The sequence below is a fragment of the Lissotriton helveticus genome, chromosome 5_1 (assembly GCF_964261635.1).
Source record: "Lissotriton helveticus chromosome 5_1, aLisHel1.1, whole genome shotgun sequence".
Taxonomy (NCBI): Eukaryota; Metazoa; Chordata; class Amphibia; order Caudata; family Salamandridae; genus Lissotriton; species Lissotriton helveticus.
Window position 1 is genome coordinate 1,541,359,542 of NC_136065.1, and position 7,368 is coordinate 1,541,366,909.

Genomic DNA, 7,368 nt, shown 5'->3' on the forward strand with positions numbered 1-7,368 from the left:
ATTTCCGAAGTTTCAAGATATTTATGAGTGACCATCTACTGCCAAATGTGTAACATTTAGAGTAGAACTTTCCCACATAAAAAACCAAGCAATGCAGTAAAAAAAAACTTGCAAAATTATTGCTAAAGCAAGGTGTAGTAGCACACTGTCAGTTACAGGCAGCACATTTTCCATTGTAGAGGCCAATACGTTTGCAAAACGCTTTTAATTATAAGCCTATGCAGTGTGCAAACAATTAATTGTGGAATTCTAGTAACATTGAATAACTAATTTGTGTTTGTTTTGCTCTTACTAAAATGTGTGTTTCCATTACACTTCAAAATTATAAAAAATGAGCTTCGATTTTGCTTTCCATTTTCTACAAAATTTGGGGGCATAGCAGCAACAGATGGCGATATATATGGCAAAGCGCGCTTAGCACTTTTATAATTATCGCCATCGTTAATGCTATGATTATTATCGCTAAGGCTCTTTGCTGATATCGCGCAGCTGCCTTAGCGATAATTTTCCATGTAGTATTCCCAGCCACGCCTACTTTGCATCTCATTAGCGATGTTTATCGCTGAGATGCCAGGCGTTGGGAATTCGGCAGCTAACATGCGCTAATGCATGTTAGCGCTGCCTTGTTGATAGGGCGTTAAAATTATCGCTGCTTTAGCGGCAAAAAGTGCCTCTAAAGCGGCGATAATGCGCTTGATGATATACCCCAAGGTGTTAATTTACATGTATTTAAATTTTGTTATGTGTTAGGGAGACTATGGCATTTTACAGCATTTGCTTTCCAACTCAGTGTACCAAGCAAGATTATTGTAGTGTTCACCTAAGAAAATCCTCAAACTTTTCAGTTTGAGAAAGAAAAAAGAAACTGCCTTGTAATAAAATAAGCAGTGGTTTGTCATAAGCATAGTCATATGTTGTTACCTCTGTCTCTTTGAATGTGCAGCAAATACAACTAGACACAAACAAAATTTAAAGGCATCCTTATTCTTCTACATCTGCTGAACTCCAGCATGATCATTTGAGAGGTGCCGCAGGGCTGATGCCTTAATTACAGATGCAGAATATGCACAGATGTGCCTGCAATCAAACCCCTAGGAAGAAACATTACCAAAGTGGGTGAAATGCTACAGCTGCCACAGGTCTCGCAATGCATTACTATGCCACAGCTGTGCTAAATCACTGCAATCATCATGCTGCAGCTTCTGGGATGGTGCTAGAGGCAGTCTCTCTCACCTCATGCCAGGGCCTTCTGTTCTTTAAGCAAAGTTCTGCCCAACCGCGATGGACAAGTCCTCTTGACAGAGGTGAGTCATAGCTGGAAAACAGGAAGGAAGGAACTATAGGCCTCATGAAAATTGTACCACCTATGAGGCAGCCATGGCGGGTTCACAGCTGTTTGCAATACAGTCAGCTGAGCCAAGCCTACCGCAGTACGGCGGCTGAGGTGATAGCAGTTCTGAGCTGCGGGCTGATAAAATCAATTATATTAATGATGTTTAATCAGTGGGTCAGTCAAGTTATTAACACCCGGACTTAATTGAGTGGCCAGTACAAGTCTTGAAGCACCATCTGCATGGCATTCGCTGCTTTGGTGTAAGCGCAGCTCCGAGGATCGCAGTCACTCCCAGCTTCTCAATCATGTAGGTAGTTTCAAGGCACTAAAAATGTATGATTAATGCATTTTAGTGCGGTGATGTAGACCATCACAATAAAATGCATTAGTCTAACGCCTGATGCATGGTAATTGGTAGGTCTGGAGTGTTGTATCGAACTGTGTGGTGTAACACTCTTGTAAAGGGGGTGTGATTACGGGCTGACTTTTTAAATGAAATTGAGGACCTGGGTAAGTCCTGAAATAAAGGTAGGAGTACTGGGCGGTTATGGGCCTCTGGGTATGCTTGGATGTCTGAGAGACAATCTCAGCTTGTTGGCCCATCCAGCAGCTTGCTGCTGCCCTGCTGAGCCTGAGAGTCTGTGTGTGCCCAGAAATTTCCACGGTACAAAAACAGTGGTAAGGTAATTGATGACTCTTGCTAGAGAGATCAATGTTTTCTCTAGACATAGTTTACCTGCCATAAAGTAGCATAGCCGCAAAACACAAAACACAACTTGTAGGGTTGCCACTTTTCCCATGGGAACATTTTCACTTTTTAAGAATCTGCAGAGGGAGGCTCACGCACAATGAGCTTCCAAGATGGCCACCTGATGTGAGGCTCCGCATCACATCGGAGCTACCGCTTTGTTTTTCAGCGGATTTTCACAGTTTTTCTTACTGAAAATGGTATGCCTGCCTGTAGGAACACCTGCTGACTTCTAGGATGCCATTGACCACCAGTTAAGGGTCCTCTACTCTGGGTAACGCCGCATTGTTTTCTCCAGCTCCTCTCTGGCCCCCATTTTGGATTTTCCAGACAGGAGGTTTTCCTCCCGTTTTTTCTGGACACTTTGTCAGGTATTACATTTTTGGTTTTTACGCAGCCTTACTTTCATCACTTCCTGTGACTTTGGGTGTTATGTTAATAAAATATACTACGTAAGGGCTCATTGCTCCACTATCTAAGAAGACCTTCTTACTTTGGTCACTTTGAACTATTTTTTGACTCACTCTGCCCTGAACATCTCCTCTGTTATATGGGTAGAAGTAAAAAATTGCTTCATTCAAGTAAACTACCTGGCTTACCTATATCGCAAACTTATACTTCTGATTCTCTGATGGATTCTTTACATATTCCTGCAACGATGGCACACTCAAACTCTGCCAAGACAGTTTTGTCACCCATTGCTCCTCTTAAATTGCAGTCGGCCTCTCCTGTGAACAAACGTCTTAAACACGACCCTCCTTCTCCACCGAAGTCTGTCTATCCTGTATCCCTGGATATTATCTTGGAGGAAATAAGGGCACTACGACCATTTGTAGAGGAGACTAATACTCTCTTGCAAGATTTGGACACTAAATGGTCAGTTCTTGAATCTAGGATCTCCATTGTAGAGCAACAAGTTGGTGAAGTACAAGCTACGTCAACAAAAATTTCTTCTTTGGAGAGGGATATCCTGCTCTTAAAAAAGTCTGCCGAGGACCTGGAAAACAGAAATAGGCGTAATAACCTTTGTTTATATGGTCTTCCAGAGGGAGTTGAGGGAGGTGACCTGGTATCCTTCTTCTCTACATTCCTTCCGAAACTTCTGGATGTGCCGGCATCAACTATTTTGAATATTCAAAGAGGACACAGATTAGGCCCCCTCACATCTTCTTCTTCAGCACCCTCAACGCCTAGTGGAGTGATACTCCTATTTCTACAGTTCACTGATCTTCTTCAAGTTCTACATGCTGTAAAGCTTAAAAAACAATGATTCAGGTCAGGAGCCAAATAGTTTTTATCACAGGATGTATCCACGGTATATGCTAGGAGACTGAGAGAGTTCCTTTGCTCTTCAACGGCCTTACGTTCTTTAGGCGCTCCTTATGGATTGTTTCATCCCTGTCTGTTCAAGGTAACTTTCCAAAATCGCACATCCACTTTTGAAGATCCCGGGGACCTTTGTAAATTCATCAACTCTCATTCTGCGGCTTCCGTGGAGGCTGCTGGCCCTTCCACTACCACCTGACTTTATATCCTGTGGTCATTGTCATCATATTCATAATCACTAACTCCTTACTTCCTAATTGCTGTTATTCCTCTCACTAAACCATATATTTTTTCTCTATTTATAATTACAGCCTATTGGATTTATTATATATTCCCGTTTTTTGTTTGTTTGGCTCCCCGGTGTGGTGCGTTTCCCTCCACTGGCTGTGCCATCTTTGGTGTCTGTCATTAGCACTTGTCTTCATGTTGTATCCCCCGAAAGGTATGTATCACAGTCATCATTTCTTTTTGACATAAACTGTCTCTTCTCTTCTTTATCTCTTTCTCCTACTCTCCCTTTCCTGTTTTCCCCTTTTATCCTGTTTCCTTTTTTGTTTTCTTGATTCTTTTTTCTACAACTTTCTCTTTTTTCTTTACTGTTTTACTCTCCTATGGCTTTTATCGTTGATCGTGTTTCTTCAATTATCTCTCATTGTACCATTGTTGGTTATATTGCTCTATATTTACTTACTCTTTTTTCCATTCAGAATTGTTACTTGGAATGTAAAAGGATGTATTAACTCTATAAAAAGGCAGAGAATGATTTCTCATTTAACCTCCTATAATCCTGATTTAGTTTTATTCCAGGAAACTTGTCAGAGGCTGAGGCTCTTAAACTTAAACACAGTTGGATTGGTTCTGTTCTTGTTTCTCCTACCATTACAAAGAAAAATGGTGTTATTAATTTATGCCATAAAAAGTTGAAGTGTTCTGTTGTATCACAAGAAATTGACGCAGATAGGTGCTGAAATTTAGTTAAATTAGTTATTAATGATAATATCTCTTTAACTGTCTTCAATATCTATGGCCCAACTCAATCAGATTATACCTTCTGGCCTACGATCACAAATAAATGCTTGCAAAACAAGGATGAATTCTTTCTCCTTGGTGGTGATTGCAACCAGATCATGGACCCCTTTATTGACCGTAAGTTCCAGGTGCGTTTTGTCCCTCATAAAGCTCACAAACAATTTCATAGTACTATCACACAGACACATCTTGTAGATGCTTAGAGATTATGTAACCCTGCCCAAACAGAATTTTCTTTTTTTCCCCCTCCACATGGCTCCCTAACCCGAATGGATTATCTTTTCCTATCTAAACCCTTAGCTCAAAATCTCATTTCATCCTCAATTGAACCTATTTTGATTTCTGATCAACCTCCAGAGCCCAAATACCCCAGGTGGAGGTTTAACAATTTCCTTTTACAGGATCCAGCTTTTTCTAATATGTATTGACGCGGAGAAGGCTTTTGATAGAGTTGATTGGTCGTTTTTATTTCATTCACTCAGTTGGCATGGTTTTGGATCTAAATTCATTTCCCTGGTATCATTACTTTACACTACACCTACTGCCTCCACTATAATTAATGGTCTTGTTTCTAATCGTTTTTCCCTTCATCGCGGGGTTCTACAGGGTTGCCCTTTATTGCCTCTTCTTTTTATTTTATCTCTTAAGCCTCTTCTGTCTCATATTCATCATAATGCTTCCACCTCTGGGTTCTTTTATGGCAGGGGTCTTCAAACTGTGGGGCGCGACCCCCAGGGGGCCGTGGAGCGATGCAAAGGGGGTCGTGCCTTCACAGTCATACTTCTGCCCAGGCCCAAGGGCTTCAGCCCCCCTCCTCCCTCGTGTGTGTCTCAGCCCGGCTGCTGCTGCAGTGTAACTCGAGCTGTGGGCTTGGCTGGGTAGTGTCTGGAGTCATCTCCAGCCTCCCGAGTTTTTCACAGGGCTTTAAAGACCATTTGCATATTTACATGCCTTTGTAAACTGGTTACAGAGGCTTAGTTTTTTCCTGGGACCAGTACCCCCTGGGCCCCACTCTGCCTGTTCCTTACATTTGTATTTTACAATTACTGCTGTAGAGTGAGAATGCATTTAATGAAAAGGAATATAAAGTATGGTTGCCAAAAGAAAAATGCCTGCCTGTTTTGTTTAAAGAGCCTGCAAAGACCTCCTCTTGACACTAAATAGACTTTTAAATTCAAAAGTATGTATGCATCCGTTATGTGACTTTTCTCCATTTTTGCTCGTTGTCAGTCATGGATCATTGAGGCAACCCTAGAACACAATTAACCCGTTGGCTGCTGCTGTCGGCCATTGGCCGACGGCAGCACTACCTTGCTGGTGCTGCCGTCGACCGCGCCGGTTTTTTAAAACGGCCGCACTGCCGCAAAAAAGCGGAAGCAGCCAACGGGTTAAAAGTGCTTTTTATTTATATTTGCTGTTGGAAGTATGCGCAGATAAGTGCTGAAAATACAGCTTTAGGTGACTGCTTAATTTTTTTACCGACTGGGCCATCAAAATAATCTGCTGGCAACCTTAAACATAGGACTGTAAGTTTGTTTCAGGATCAGCACATTATTTATTTCCTCCACCCTCGATACCCGATTAATGCCGAAATAGTTTAACTTAGATCTCAAACCCTACGCTGCCGTCAATAACATGCTGAGTTACTTCAAGTGTCTGGGAATGCACCCTGCATTCAGACAACTCACTCCTCATTCTCACCCTGCACTCACACTGATCACCATGCACTCACACCATTCACCCTGCACTCACAGTGATCACAATGCACTCACAGTGATCACCATGCACTCACACCATTCACTCGCTCACCCTGGACTCACAGTGATCACTCTGCACTCACAATGCACTTGCACTGTTCAACCTATACCTCACCCTGCAGTCACATGAGTAAACTATTCATCCTGCACTCATGCGACACTTCACTCACCTGTCCCCCTCACTGCTCAATATGCAACTCACTCAAACAAGCCCATCAGTAATCATACATTAATTCGTCCCATTCTTAACTTGCATCCGCACCCAAATTCACATGCCACCTCACTCACCCTGCAGTCACTCCTCTTACCCTACTCTCGCACTGTTGCATCGCTCACCATGCACTCACATGGGCACTCTTGTCACCCACACAGTGTGCAGAGGGTTAATGTGCCTGCTACAAAGAATGTGTTCCATGCAGATCACAGAACTGAGTGTGAGTAAACTATGAGTAGCGCTATAAAAAAATTAAATGTTTGTCAGAAAGGTGTTATAGAGAGATGAGATGCATTGTTTGTGAGTGGCAGTGAAGGAATTCATGGAGAAGGAGGAAACCGGGGTGGGGCACCAAAAAAGACTGTTGCACCGTGTGCGACCAGTGTTAGAACCAGCCCTGGCTGTGAGTGTTAGTCCCCTCTGAATTTCTGGTCTAGTGACTCCCCTGCTTCTGGCGATTGTTATTATTTACATTTGTAGTGCGCTACTGTTACCGAAAGATGTCCTAGGGCTAATAACCATCTGCTGCCTGTAGGCAAATGAGAAACACACAGAAGGAGAAGGAGAACCAGCCAAATGGAGTAACCTACAGAGCATAGAGAAAGGTTTTTATATCTTCCTAAAGGATAATAGATTCTTGGTAGAGCAAAGCAAAGGAGGGTGCAAGTTCCATAACTGCGCGGCCTGCATCAAAACAGTGAGACAGACAACTCATGCCTTCTTGAATTAGGGAACAATAAGCAGAGTGGCACAGGCCGAAAGGAGCATACGAGTCCGACCCGTATGCTTGGTGAGGAGAGATGAGATGATGAGAGAGAACAGCAAGGGAGTGAGAGAATTCGATTGAAGAGGTCAGAGATGAGGAGAAATGTGAATTGCCAAAGAGAAGTGTGGACACGCAAGAAGTGAGTGTGAGCCAAAAGTGAGGGCTTCTGTTAGAACACAGGGGAGATGTGAAATT